Genomic DNA, 16,404 nt, shown 5'->3' on the forward strand with positions numbered 1-16,404 from the left:
TATGACTATGTATTCTATTGAAACCCAGTCAGCCACTCCAGCTCGATTTTATGAAAGTAAGATGCCTACATATATTTGTGAAAAATTCTGCCAGTCAACGATGTTTGTATCCTTGTATGTGCTGGTGGCTGATTCCAGCACCCTCCTCTGGTACTCTCCAGTACCTTCTAGGTTGTGCCAAACTCTTGGCCAGTTAGCTTAACATGCACCTGAGTCCTGTATGAATGAATGGTATCTATTTTGATCCTCAGATTCTCATAAAGCAGGCTGTACTTAACGAAGTCTTATCTATTTAATTATATTGTCCTGTTGTGTGCTAGTGAAGGGATTCGTTTTTAGAAGAAATATTAGATTATCTTCGAGTTTTTTCTGATGCCAAAAGTAATTTCGCTGAAAATGTTAAGTAATAAATCAACCTTCTCATCAATAGACTCTGACCTGAAAATCATACCCAGCATCTCATTTTCACCTGCCTTTTCTACACTCCTGGAAATTGAAATAAGAACACCGTGAATTCATTGTCCCAGGAAGGGGAAACTTTATTGACACATTCCTGGGGTCAGATACATCACATGATCACACTGACAGAACCACAGGCACATAGACACAGGCAACAGAGCATGCACAATGTCGGCACTAGTACTGTGTATATCCACCTTTCGCAGCAATGCAGGCTGCTATTCTCCCATGGAGACGATCGTAGAGATGCTGGATGTAGTCCTGTGGAACGGCTTGCCATGCCATTTCCACCTGGCGCCTCAGTTGGACCAGCGTTCGTGCTGGACGTGCAGACCGCGTGAGACGACGCTTCATCCAGTCCCAAACATGCTCAATGGGGGACAGATCCGGAGATCTTGCTGTCCAGGGTAGTTGACTTACACCTTCTAGAGCACGTTGGGTGGCACGGGATACATGCCGACGTGCATTGTCCTGTTGGAACAGCAAGTTCCCTTGCCGGTCTAGGAATAGTAGAACGATGGGTTCGATGACGGTTTGGATGTACCGTGCACTATTCAGTGTCCCCTCGACGATCACCAGAGGTGTACGGCCAGTGTAGGAGATCGCTCCCCACACCATGATGCCGGGTGTTGGCCCTGTGTGCCTCGGTCGTATGCAGTCCTGATTGTGGCGCTCACCTGCACGGCGCCAAACACGCATATGGCCATCATTGGCACCAAGGCAGAAGCGACTCTCATCGCTGAAGACGACACGTCTCCATTCGTCCCTCCATTCACGCCTGTCGCGACACCACTGGAGGCGGGCTGCACGATGTTGGGGCGTGAGCGGAAGACGGCCTAACGGTGTGCGGGACCGTAGCCCAGGTTCATGGAGACGGTTGCGAATGGTCCTCGCCGATACCCCAGGAGCAACAGTGTCCCTAATTTGCTGGGAAGTGGCGGTACGGTCCCCTACGGCACTGCGTAGGATCCTACGGTCTTGGCGTGCATCCGTGCGTCGCTGCGGTCCGGTTCCAGGTCGACGGACACGTGCACCTTCCGCCGACCACTGGCGACAACATCGATGTACTGTGGAGACCTCACGCCCCACGTGTTGAGCAATTCGGCGGTACGTCCACCCGGCCTCCCGCATGCCCACTATACGCCCTCGCTCAAATTCCGTCAACTGCACATACGGTTCACGTCCACGCTGTCGCGGCATGCTACCAGTGTTAAAGACTGCGATGGAGCTCCGTATGACCGGCAAACTGGCTGACACTGACGGCGGCGGTGCACAAATGCTGCGCAGCTAGCGCCATTCGACGGCCAACACCGCGGTTCCTGGTGTGTCCGCTGTGCCGTGCGTGTGATCATTGCTTGTACAGCCCTCTCGCAGTGTCCGGAGCAAGTATGGTGGGTCTGACACACCGGTGTCAATGTGTTCTTTTTTCCATTTCCAGGAGTGTAGTTATTGTGCGGACCTTCAAAACAGAATAATATGAGCATGAGCTCAGAATATACGTGTATTGAGTCTTAAAAGCAGGCCTAGTCTTCGTAGGATACAAATCGCGATTGCACGGCTCACGACCCTATTTTCTCCTACTATCGATATGTCCATGGAGTACTCAGCTGGTCCTTACTGTTGTTATCCATTGCACATTAGAAATAGATCTCTCAATAATCAAATTGTTGGGCTGTCTATGCCGTATACCTCAAGTAAATCCTTCCAGTTGGCATACAATGTGGCAAAGATCACGCGAGTGAGCCAAAGCATGGTGTAGAAGGTTTGAATAAAAGTCAAAGACGAATGAGGTTAGCTTTTATCGAGCAACGCAAATCGTAGGTAAAGCGGAAGGCGACTTTCATCGATCCTGCTCAACACCATCCGTTCATTGCCAGTTTCCATAAAACAGATAGTAGGATACTAGTTAATAAGTTATGCCTCCAAGCCGGCCGTTGTGGCCGACCGGTTCTAGGCGCTACAGTCAGGAACCGCGCGACCGCTACGGTCGCAGGTTCGAATCCTGCCTCGGGCATGGATGCGTGTGATGTCCTTAGGTTAGTTAGGTTTAAGTACTTCTAAGTTCTAGGGGACTGATGACCTCAGAAGTTAAGTCCCATAGCGCTCAGAGCCATTTGAACCATATGCTTCCAACTTCCAGGATCACACATGGGTCATCAATCGGCGTTAAGTGGAATCTTTTCCATATTTGATAAACTTAGTGCAATGCAGGATGCTGTTACACTGTGGTAATAAGATATGGTTAGTTATCAGAGGGGTAAACAAATTTTTGGTACGAATGAGTGTGCCCATATGGTCCAGATCAACAGTACAATGAACCATGAGTGAAACAAGGCATGACTTTGAAACGAAGGATCGTCAGGGCACGATGTTCGACACACATGGGAATATTTTGCTGCAAGGTGGGATGAAGGATCAGGTGAATATCGTAAGCGATGAAGTAATAAGTATGGAGACATGTCAGTCAATTTCGTCTATAAATGCACGACATAGGAAGTGACAATAGAACCGGACCAGCACATTCTCCAAGAGAGTCTCGACCGGCGCAGTAGATGTTGCTCTGAAACCTGTCTCCCTGTCACTAGACATGAATATTCTTCAGGAATTGTTTAGAAGATAGTCAAGAACTGCGCTGGAGGCGGGCTGAGGATTTTGAAAAATTAAGTAACACGTCAAAAGATAGAGCCAGGAACTGGACAGAAAGGGAAGTGGGGAACTTAGGGAGCTATTTCGAGAATAAGATAACCGAACTGATATGTGTTTTGAGGAACAGAATAGACGAATGGATGCAGTTATTGCTCAAGATCTGTCCACAGCAGAGTCGTCACGTCAAGAGACTGATAAAATTAATACTGAAGTGGAAGGAGTTTACCACTGGAAGACTGAAAGCGTGAAATCAGTGGGGGAAATGTGTAAAAGCGAGGAGGAAACTCAAGAACAAACAGAGGTGAGTCACAGCAATGGAAGGCGAGGTCTTTCAGAGTTCAGATGAGACTTAGGAGAGATTCATGATGATGTACGAATGTTCCTGCAGTGCATATAGGCAACCCGATGTCAAATTTGATCCGTAATACCCAATGCATTTCTCTTGTGGCCCAGAATGCTCACTGCACTCGTTCCACGACCCACAGATGCAGCAGAAACTAAACTTGGTTACAGGACTCGGAAAACCTACGTTACAACTTAACTCTTTGAGTCCCAATAACACAAAAAATTAAATTTTTTTGACAAAATTGGCCTTGATTATCATATTAAGCAACGAATGCAAGAAGAAACTGACGAAAAGTAAATAATTAATTGTTTTAAGGTGATGGTGTCACTTTGGAATCACGGGAACACACAGTTTTCAACAACCCATCACTTCATGAGATATGTCTGAAAGTAGTTTCGCATTTTCTATAGACACAATCCCACGTCTCGAAATTTCCATGAAGGTATAATGCCTATAAACAAATTAGAGTCATAAAGAAGAAGCAGAAATGGACATAAAATTTATATCAAAAGTACATGCTGACGCAGTACTTTCATTTCGAAACCACTCATAAATGCAGTAGTATAAACTCAAATTTACTTTCAAGCAATGGTAGATATACTTACTTTCACTGGCAATGATATCCCCAGTATAAACACGATAAAGAAAGCTACATGTCACAGTATTCTATAATCACGTACCACAATTTTTCACATAGGTTCTTTCCTAGCCTTGAAGTTCCGTTTTAAGCAGTAAAAGCTGTGCTCTTTTTACGGGGATCGTGTTTCCTTATATCGTTCATAATATTGAAGAAACTGCTGCATAAGAAGACATTTATCAATTTCATCCCTGAGTCCTGCAGAGGCCGTTGTCGTCCTTCCGATTAACACACCACTGATTGACTTAGCTTACGCTTCTCAACGTTTCCTTGTTCGTTCTGTAGTATTCTCTGTCGGTGTTATCACACCTTTCCCCTCGTCATCAGTAAATTTAATAACGGTAACAGAAAGCTGTCATGCCTTTCCGCGACCCCATTTCCTACGGTCACTTTCCGTGGTTGCACGGTGAGGTAACATCGCGTGCAACTTTAACCTTTCTAGTACTAGTGGTTTCTGCTTGAAATTCCCATTTTATTAATTTTGCTTTCAAATACGAGTACCTTTCACATGTTGTTGTTGTTGTTGTTGTGGTCTTCAGTCCAGAGACCGGTTTGAAGCAGCTTTCCATGCTACTCTATCCTGTGCAAGCCTCTTCATCTCTGAATACCTACTGCAACCTACATCCTTCCGAATCTGCTTAGTGTATTCATCTCTTGGTTTCCCTCTACGATTTTTATCCTTCACGCTTCCCTCCAATACTAATGCCCCAGAACGTGTCCTGCCAACCGATCCCTTCTTCTAGTGAAGTTGTGCCACAAATTTGTATTCTCCCCAGTTCTGTTCAGTACCTCCTCGTTAGTTACGTGATCTACCTATCCAATCTTCAGCATTCTTCTGTAGCACCACATTTCAAAATCTTCTATTCTCTTCTTGTCTAAACTATTTATTGTTCATGTTTCACTTTCATACATAGTTACACTCCATACAAATACTTTCAGAAAAGACTTTCTGACACTTAAATCTATACTCGATGTTAACAAATTTCTCTTCTTCAGGAACAATTTCCTTGCCGCTGCCAGTCTACATTTTATATCCTCTCTATTTCGACTATCATCAGTTATTTTGCTCCCCAAATAGCAGAACTCATCTACTACTTTAAGTGTCTCATTTCCCACAGCATCACCTGATTATACATTAAAGCTGCTTGTCCTCGGGAAAAATTAGGCTGTAGTTTCCCATTGCTTTTAGCCGTTCGCAGTACCAGCACAGCAAGGCCGATTTGGTTAATGTTACAAGGCCAGATCAGTCAGTCATCCAGACAGTTGTCCCTTAAACTGCTGAAAGGGCTGCTGCCCCTCTTCAGGAACCACACGTTTGCCTGGCCTCTCAACAGATACCCCTCCGTTGTGGTTGCACCTACGGTACAGTTATCTGTATCTCTGAGGCACGCAAGCCTCCAAGTTTCATGGGGAGCCTTTCACATAAAACCGCCGAGTGGAAGAGAAAGACATCTAGTGGCACACTGAGGTATGTCCCACGAATGTGGTGCACTGTATCAGTCACTTACAGCATAGGGATTGTTCCATCCACGCAACAAACAAGAATGCCAGTTAGCGTTTCATTCTTTTGTATGTAGGCATGTGACGTAAGTCCCGTTTCATGCACACTTGTGGATGACTATAACCGCAAAATTTTGGACTATCGTACCGTAATGGGCGGAGCTTTTTAAGAATTATGTAGAGACAAAAAATTCGCCTGTTTATTCCTCTGGTAAAATTTTGTGAGACAATGGTTCCCTTTCTACTGCTGCTAAGATTTCTAATAGCAAATGCTATAGAGTTTGTCTGGAATTTTGCAAAGTATAAGATCCGTAGTGGTAAGAATGTCGCTCTTGAAATTGGAAAAAGTTGCGGCTGATGCTTCTGTTGCCAAAAAAATAGACGTTGCATGTCACACAACATGGTGATTCTACTTCCGCAATCTGCGCGTCAGTTTCGCTGCCTTTACATTCAGCAACGCACAACTGGTGACAGTAGTAGCAGATATTACGAAGTTTGTATCTTAATTATTCGTTTAGAGGCAAATACCACCCATAAGATGAATGTTCATCCTTACACGGCAAATGTTTGGCGTTAAGGAAAAAATCACTGGGAAACTACGTTCCGTCCAGCTATTGTCCGAAAACGTAGCTTGTCTGCATTTCATTTATAAGCTTGTGTAACTATATTGGTCCAAGACCCGACTTGAAAGTAACATCGACTTATAGTTTATAAATATAAGGGAGCCATACTAAAACGAATTTTTTCTTCTCCTTTTTCAGGCGACAGTAAAATTAAAAAATGTCAGCAGCTACCACGCCACATTTGAAATCAAACCAGGAGATGCGAAATCAAGATTCAGTGCTTCCTGTGTATTCCCTGACAAGAAAACTCAGATTGTAGCAGCTGGTTTGACCGCTGTAGTAAAGATATATTTTCACTGTGACAGTTTTGAAGTGTTACAAGACGAACTCAAAATCAGTGTGCCAAACGGCGAAGACATTGCTATAAAAATTACTGCCTGGAGAGAAGCGCCAATTTTAAAATGTAAATACCGAGAAAAATCAAGTATAATATTTTCTTTTCTCTTCCTAACTTTTAGTAGAAATAGCCGTCAGTTGTCTTCGAATTATTCTTTGATAATAATAGAATCATTTGAAGAAGAGTTTCATTATTATGCCTTTAGTTTTAACTGAGAATCTGAAACCAAATGCTCTACATTGTGCGAATTAAGCTTGAGTTACAAACCAGTACAGCTATAAAAAGAGCTGAGAGTAAGAATGAGTTCAGATGATAATTAAATGATCTTAAATTTTATTTTAACGTGATGGATTTCGGAGCTTCTAGACTCATCTTCAGGTGTACGTGATACACGAATATCATGTACATCATACATATTCATCAAATCGATGTGTGGTATCTTTATCTGAGGTCCATGTCTTGGTGTCATCATAGTGCTACAGTGATGTGCACAGCGAAACGAGTGACCCTCAGCAACACTCACAAAGTGACATCCATAACAGCAGCCCCGCCGTTCCGTTAACGAACTAGAGCTGAAATACATATAAAAAAGGATTGAATCAGACATGTTTCAAACTATCTGCAGTCTCTTCAGTCAACGAAAGACATAAATATTTTGTAGCCCTTTGCTTGCTGGTGCAGACCTTACAGCTGTCTTCACTTCAGGAGCATTGCATCAATTCTTTCACCCACAATTTTGTTAATACGTTTCATCAGATTATTCCTTTGCACATGTCAGTGTCAGTAACATCTACGTGAGAAGGACAGTAAACTGTAATAAGCTATAAATAATGATATGTAGATGTAAAACTCATCCACAAGCCCTGGCGGCCTCATCGGTACCGACCGACCGCCATGTCATCCTTCGTAAGCGACACCATTTAGATGCGGTATGGAAGGGCCTGTGTTCAGCACGTCGCTCTCTCGGCCATTCCAGTTTCCGTGTTCTGAAGCCCCTACTACTCGGTCAAGTAGATCCTTATCTAGCATCACAAGGCTGAGTGCCCCTCTTTTCCAGCCCTCCCACCAAAGGGAAAGGCGAGACAGTACCAGAAATCGAACCCGAGGCCTCCTCAAGGCAGTCAGCTGTACTGAGCAATGAGCTATCGAGGCAGACACAAGTAATAATAACCGTTTATTAAACAAGAACTGTAAGCGATTCGTAGTACCAAAGGAAGTGATAGCAAGTGAGAGTTAGAAAACACCTTATTTTAAAATTTGGAATGTTATACAAGTTTACATTAACAGTTGAAGATATGATTTAGGTAGCAATGAATATAGAAAATAAAAGACAAGCAAATACTACACAGACAGTAGTATGTTGCCACTTAGAACATTATTCCTGAACATAGTTTTACACAGTGTGGAATAATAACAGCTACCAGTACGACACAAGGTGATTTTATTTAAAACAAGGCCGGTTTTGGACTTGTGCATATCTTCAGGTTATTTAAATTCATTTACACGTGTCCATGCTCAGAGTTGTACATCACTGTTTAAGTAAAAATGTGGTTATAGTGCAAATAGATACAAATAAAACAATAGGAAGTGGCTAAAGACATTTGATGAAAAATTCTGTAGTACTTATATATAGCTGGAGTATCCATATAGTTTTTGCATTACATTTATCACACTTTTTAGAAAAAAAATATTTCGTTGTTTTACACATTAACTGTATATTAGTTACCATGGTAATTATTGGTATTTCCATATTATGTATCTGACTCCATATGTTAGTTGCACTTTTGATGTGGTAACTTCAGACACACATGCACTCTCTAAGTGTTTACGTTTGAGAAACAGAGGTTATTTTCAAAAAGATTAAGTAAAAGGAGTACAGAGGTGTTACACATAAAAATACATACAGATATTACAAATTATAAAAATGAAATTGTTGTGTGTTGTAGGATTGCACTGTAATTTATAATATATAGAATGGCTGCTGGCAAATTATTGAAGGTTAAAAAGTCATTGTACTTTTTTTTTAACTACTAGTTGTGTGGAAACAATGAATTATAGTTTTAGTTTTTAAATACTTTATTAAAGATATGTAGGAACGATTTGTTTTCAAGATCTACTTGTTCATTAAGAATTAGGTTTGGTGAGTTGGATCTACAAATTTAACTTTCAAGCTCTTCAAAAAGTTTCAGTTTATTTCATTTGTTGTCAGTGTGTATTACCGAAAGGTTATCTTTAATGGTTGTGTCTGAGTTGCCATTTCTTTCAGAAGTGTTGCAAAAGTGGATTTATCAAAGATATTTATCTGCAAGGCGTCCACGTGTTCCCAGTATCTTATAGAAAACTTCTTCCTCCTAGTCTATGCAAAATCGTGAGCAATTGTCCCATAAAAGTTTATAAATGCCTAATTTGTTGTGACAGTGATATTAGTCTTTCTACAGTGAATAACAAGCTATTGAAGCTTATTTTTAGCGCTGAGGGATATTTGAATACCACTGTTATGAAAAAGAGTAACAATCTGGTATGAAATTTTTCCTGTAAATAGGACACGAGCAGATATGTGTTTTTATTCTTGTGAATCTGATATAGGAGGTGTGCATTGTTTCTATTTGATTATTTTGTGAAGTTTATCAACTGTATCTGGGTGATATCCATTTCTGTATGCAATACTTTGATAATGCTAATTTCTTTTTGTTCATCCAGAAGACTGAGTGGGACTTTGTGTATACGATTAAGCATGAAGAATCTAATTTTGTGTTATATTTGGTGATAGCAGGAGCAGTTTATGGCAACATCACTGGTGGTTGGTTTTTGGTAAATTTGGAAAGCGTATTTGTTGTCTACTTTAGAGGTTGTAAGATCAAGAAAATTCATTCTTTTATCTGTTTGGTGTTCTATAGTGATGTTAATGTTGTAGTGTATGCTACTGAGAGCATTTGTTAGTTTTTCAGTCTCTTCAGTTGTACTATTATACAACTATAACTACGGACACTATATACTGTCAGCGAAGGAAAGAAAATGAATCTTCTGGAAGAGCTCAGAATTTACATACATAGCTCCAGCTCACTACACTTCATCCTCAATGAATAAGTAGAACTTCCAAACATGTCATTTGTACACATTATTAACGAAATGTTTAAACCTCCCCTCGCAACTAATAATTAAAAAACTTGGCAACACCTATTTAACCTCATATATTTTGTCAGCAACCATACAAAACATTAGAAATGCCAGAGTGGTTCCACAATCATGCAACAATTTCAGTTTTATGATTTGAAATATCATCTGTATGTATAACACTTCTGCACTTCTTAGATTTAAGCTCTTTGATCATAGCCTCTGTTTTGCCATGTAATAACGTTGGATATTGTGAGTGCATGTGGTTCTGAAGTTACTAACATTTGAAGTGCCACTATTGTATTAAATGAAAGACATAATATGGTAGTGCCAATAATTACCATGGTGACTAATATACGGTTAATTGGTAGAAAAAGATTTTTTTTTTGTAAAAAGTGTGATAAATGTAATGTGGAAACTATATGACTATTCCAGCTATATGTGAGTACTATAATATTTTTCAACACTTGTCACTTAGCCACTTTCAACTGTTTCAGTTGCGTCTCTTTAGTCACACTCACATTATAAGTTTTTCCGAGTGCAGCAATGAAAGTATGATATAAAACCAGACTAGATATTTTATGAATGATACAGACATTTTGCAGACGAAGAAATAATAATGTAATACTTAATTTGAGACTATGCAGTCGTGTTTTAGGTGTCAAGTGTACCTTAACCGGTAAGTTACACCGTTAGTGCCGATACCTCTAAATAATTTGATAAATATTACAAACAATTTCAGAGGCCACAGTCACGTTCTAGAAGGCGAGTGTATCTTAACTCTCTCGAACAGGCATGTCGAAATATGTCGAAATAACGTTATGACACTTAATTTGAGAGTATGCAGTCTTGCTTTAGGTGACAAATGTATCTTAATTTGTAAGTTAGGTTAGCAGTAGTACCCCTTATGTGGTGTAACGTGTCAGAATAAATCTTTACGTATTTAGATAAATAATACCTGGAACAATTGCAGTATACACTCTAGAACAAAATAAAGGCGGCACACCACGTAGGAATTATCCGAATGGGATGGAAATCAGTAGATGTGATGTACATGTACAGACAAACAAATAGTTACCATTTCGGAAAAATTGCATGTTTGTTGAAGAGGGAGAGCTTCAGAAAGCGAGCAAACCAATAACGCGTTGGTCACCTCTGGCCCTTATGCAACCAGTTGTTCAGCTTGGCATTGATAGAATTGTTGCATGTCCTCCTGAAGGATAACGCCCTATACTTTTTCAGTGCCACAAAATAATTTTCTGATGATCAGGAAGAGGTCGACGATGATGAATATCCTGGTCGATCTGTGACTGCAAAAAGTGAAGGAAATGTTTGCAAAATTGGTGAAATTATGCGCGAAGACGTACGTCTGAACTTTCAGATGATGGCCGGCATGGTAAACACTAACAAAGACACATTATTGTTTGTTGTGGTATTCAGTTCAGGATGGGGAGTGCCTGACAGAGGGTTCGTCGAACGACCTTCACAATAATTGTCTATTATTCCAATCTCGCACAGCACTCGGAAAAAATGAACTCCTATATCTTTCCGTGCGAGCTCTGATTTCCCTTATTTTATTATGATGATCGTTTCTCCCAACGTAGGTTGGCGTCAACAAAATATTTTCGCATTTGGGGGAGAAAGTTGGTGATTGTAATTTCGTAAGAAGATTCCGCCGCGACGAAAAACGCCTTTGTTTTAATTATGTCCACCCCAAACAATGTATCATTTCAGTGACACTCTCTCCCCTATGTCGCGATGATAGAAAACGTGCTGTCCTTCTTTGAACTTTCTCAATGTACTCCGTCAATCCCATATGGTAAGGATTCCAACCCGTGCAGCAGTATTCTAAAGGAGGACGGATAAACGTAGTGTAGACAGTCTCTTTAGTGGATCTATTACATTTTCTAGTGCTGCCAATAAAACGTAGTCTTTGGTTAGCCTTCCCTACAACATTTTCTATGTGTTCCTTCCAATTTAAATTGCCCGAAATTGTAATTCCTAGGTATTTCGTTGGATTTACAGACTTTAAATTTGACTGATTTATCGTGTAAAAGAAATCCTAATCAAAAGTACGCAAAGAGTGAGGAAGAAAAGATAGACTCGTGGGAGAAAAGCGTAGTATTTAATGGACAAGCGCAATCTGTGCTCCAGCATTCTCCGTATTCGCCAGATCTCGTTCCGTGTAAATTCCATCTGTTTGCAAAAGTGAAAAGTAGGAGAGCTAGCTGAAAAGTAGTGCCTCTAAACTTTGTTTGTGAAAACTCTTAACGATTTTCAAAGAAAACAAACGTTAGTGACATTCTACGTCTTTATTGTTCATGTCTACATCTTTCTTTCTCAACATAATCATCTCTTCTACCAACACGTTTTCCCAACGTTAGAACAGTATTTTGATACCGACACTGTAGAATGTTTGACTTTGTTAGGGGAGTCACAAATTTTCCTTTGCTTGCACTTCTTCAGCACTAGCAAAGTGAAATCCTCAAAAATGTGGGAAAATGTGAAAATCGGACGGGGCCAAGACAGGATCATCGATGACGGTGAAGTCAAGAGGTCGGATTGTTGCATATGTCGCAGTGCTCGTGTGCGGTCTGGCGTTGTCATTCTGCAACAGAGAATGCTGCACGTGTGGACGAACTCTTCGAATTCGAAATTCGATTACAGCGCGCTGTTTTCTCACCCAGCGTCATTGTTACGTTACACACCGCCACTTTACACGTTAGTGTTTGGTGCCCTCTAGCGGCAGAGATATGCAAATGTGCATGCATGAAGAATAAAGATGTGGAATGTTAATAACGTTTGTGTTATTTAAAATTTTTTTTGGTTTTCACATAAAAAAGTTCGGAAGCATTACTTTTCAGCACTACCTCGTACATTGAAGGCTGACAACAACTGAGCATTGCTTTGAACAGCGCAGTACGCGCATGCAGGCTATACAGGGAAGGGACAAGAATATGTTGAAGAGGTTATATCGTTAATTAGTAATACCGTTAATTAATTATACGAGGTGGGTTTAAAAGGTGATGGTAATTTTGTAATTACCCGTGTTATGTTGGTCCGTTCGCACGATTTTTTTTCCGTTGTGGTGTTTGTAAACATGTCTGGAAAGTATCTGTACAATGTTATCCATATCGGACATGGTTACAACTGTTTAGGTAGTATCGGCTATTATTTAGTTTGTATAGAAAAGGATCAGAGAATTTGTATTAAATTTTGCTATACGAACAGAATAAAGTATAGTAAAGCTTTATAAATACAAAACATTGCTTCTGGTGAGACTTGTATTAGTAAAATACGGGTTCCAGCACGTCATCAGCCGATTTTTGCTTACCAGTTATCAGATACCTAGAAATTTATGCTAATGTTTCCAGCCTGAAATGTGTAACAAGGAATTCTGTTCCAAAATCGTTGAATTTCGAGCAAAACAGCGGCAAATATAGTGAGTAGGCGTCTCTAGATGAAGTAAACAACGACGGAGAACTACTGAAACGTGTCGTAACGGGTGGTTCGACATAGGATTACAGCTGTGACTTAGAAATTAAGGCTCGCTCTTCCCAGCAGTTTGGGTCACCAAGATCGAAAAAAGTTCGACAAGTGCGGTCGAGTGTGAAAATTATGCACATTGTATTCTCCAATTTTAACGGCATGGTGACCCACGAGTTCTAGTCACAAGATTGGACGATCAGTAAGATTATTACCTACACATACAACGCCGTTTGCGTGAAGTAGTACGAAAAAAGCGTTCAAGTTTTCTGCCCTGCAAAACGAGCTCCAGGCGGTGCCTTTATAGGGTTAGTCACAACAAAAGTGGAAACATGTCCAACACATTATTGGTCTAATTGTTACTCGCCCTTTCTTAGTTAATTTACTTGCACAATTTACTATGTAGTGAAGTTTATCACTACTTTGTTCCACGTAAACACAAACAATGAGTACGTTTACTCTCTTTTTCAGCTGTACGTGTAGATGCCCCGGATGGTGAGCAACTGACCAGTAAAGGTCTTTCTCAGTTGATCGACACGGGTACCTGCCTCGTGGGAGACGTGTTCACCACAACCCTTGTACTGCGGAACGTGAGAGCTCCTGGCCGCTTTTGTTTCTTGTCGGAAGAAGACTGGATTTACCAGGATATCAGGGTATATTTGTTTGACTTACACAAAAGTATCTGGCTTATATTGTAGCCAAACGAGCCGTACTTGGAATGTTTCCACTGAAGAAACTCTCTCATTTTTCCGCTGTAAGCTATCGTTAGTAGGGGAAGGTTGCTACTGGTAGGCAGCATAAAGAGAATATGTTGTAAAATCTTCGGACATTTTAATAAACATTTTATTTGGAGAGTAACTTGTACACTATCTTTTGTATTTCACAGCAATAGGCACACGAGTTATAAATGCTGACTGTTAATGAAACATCGGCCGAGGGACCGCACTGGTTAGCACACATGACTCGCATTCGGGAGTGCGACGGTTCGAACCCGTGTCCGGCCATTCAGATTTTGGTTTTCCGTAATTTCCTAGAAGGCTTAAGCCAAATACCGGGATAGTCCCTTCGAAAGGGGACTGCTAATTTCCTTCTCTGTCCTATACTAATCCGAGCTTGTGCTCCCACTGTAATGATCTCGTTGTCGACAGGACATTAACACCAACCTCCTTCTCCTGTTAATGAAAAATTTGAAAAATAAACGCGTATTATGTGCCCATCAAGGAGACTGGTTTCCTTCACCGGACGATGCAGTTTCCGTAAATGGGCTGTAGAGTAATAGGTGTTAAATACGACACACACCTAAATGAATGTCAAAACATTTCATACTTTTTTATTTTTGTTTGTATTTGTTACCATGTGATACCGAATAATATGTATTCAAAACCAAGGAGGCTAGAAGTAGAGGCGTCATCTTCGAAGGTGAAAAAGAATCGTATTTGACTGATTATCAAAACACCGCACAAACTATTAGAAAACACATAATGAGAACCATTACTTAAATTTCGTCCATAGTGGCCTATTGAGGCCTAAAACTGAACACAATTCTACGCGGCGCAGGCAAGACAACTCGTACTGCATCGCTTAATAACATCTAGTTTGCGCATACAGACTGTAACTTTATATTGTGAATATGACAAAATGGTTTGAGTTGATCGTAGTTTTCAGTGGTGGCTACAGAAATTTAATCACTATTACCACATCACTACGACGTTTCAGTCAGTCACATTAGTCAATTACAAGAACGATGTTTGTTCACTGTTGTTTTAAGTCTTCGTGGAATAATTCACCACTAAGATGGCGTGTCTTTGAGAACTTGGGGTACTCTTAACAACAGCTAGGTGCGACTGCTACGATCACAGGTTCGAATCCTGCCTCGGGCATGGATGTGTGTGATGTCCTTAGGTTAGTTAGGTTTAAGTAGTTCTAAGTCCTAGGGGACTAATGACCACAGCAGTTGAGTCCCGCAGTGCTCAGAGCCATTTGAACCATTTGAACAACAGCTAGCTCCGCCTGTTGTCAGTATCCACACAGAAACCGCCTGGCTAGCCGTGCGGTCTAACGCACTGCTTGCCGATAGGAAGGCGTGCCGGCCCCTGGAACGAATCCGCCCAGCGGCCAGCCTGTGGATGGTTTTTAAGGCGGTTTTCCATCTGCCTCGGCGACAGCGGACTTGTTCCCATTATTCCGCCTCAGTTACACTATGTCGCTGATTGCTGCGCAAACACTGTCTCCACGTACGCGTTCACCATATTTACTCTACCACGAAAATATTTGGATTTACACTCGTCTGGAATGAGACGTTCCCAGGGGGTTCCACTGGGGGCCGAACCGCACAATAATCCTGGGTTCGGTGTGGGGTGGTGGTAGGGTAAATGGTCTGTTGTAGCCTATTGTGGGGTTGTGAACCACTGAGGGCTACGGCGCGGACGAAGCAATTCCGTCGTTTCTAGATCCCCGGTTCAATACATGCATACATACATAAATACACACAGAAATCGACCCAGCCCATCGATAGCAATCTTACTCTATATACTAGAATCAGTCTGCTGCCTTTAGAACTTCCAGTAACAAATAGGATATATTTCAATTCCTCCCCCCCCCCCCAGTATTCGACACATGGAAAGACAGTGTATTCCAGCGGTCCAAACAGTCACTTTTCCAGAACCAGGGAGTAAAGCTGCCTATAGAGAAGGTACAAGATGAAGGTAAAAAGTTGGCCTGACAGTAGAAGGCGGCTCTGTCTTTCCGTCTTAAGACAATGCAGTGTGATCGATGGTCTTTCATTGCGTATACTCCTAAGTACGTGTTTGCAACCTCCGCAAAGTACACATAGGCGCCTTGTCGCGGTTCGCGCGACTGCCCCCGTCGGAGGTTCGAGTCCTCCCTCAGGCATGTGTGTGTGTGTGTTGTCCTTAACGTAAGTTAGTTTAAGTTACATTAATTAGCGTGTAAGCCTAGGGACCGATGACCTCAACAGTTTGGTCCCATAGAACCTTACCACAAATTTCCAAAAAAATGGACTAAAATGTTTTTCTGCTACTATTTTCTTGAAATGTCGGAGTAGAGCAAAAGTAGGGAGTTCCAAAACTGGTGAACAGCGTGAATCTACTAATAATTCATATTTCATTTTTCTTAATTTTGCCCATTGCGTAAGCTCGTTTGTGAGCACAGGGAATGTCCTGGTGAAAGATAATTATTTTACTTTGCATTTCAATGAATTCTTACATAATCTGAGTTGATAGAAAAGATATGCGTA

Source organism: Schistocerca gregaria, chromosome 3 (genome assembly GCF_023897955.1).
Source record: "Schistocerca gregaria isolate iqSchGreg1 chromosome 3, iqSchGreg1.2, whole genome shotgun sequence".
Classification (NCBI taxonomy): domain Eukaryota; kingdom Metazoa; phylum Arthropoda; class Insecta; order Orthoptera; family Acrididae; genus Schistocerca; species Schistocerca gregaria.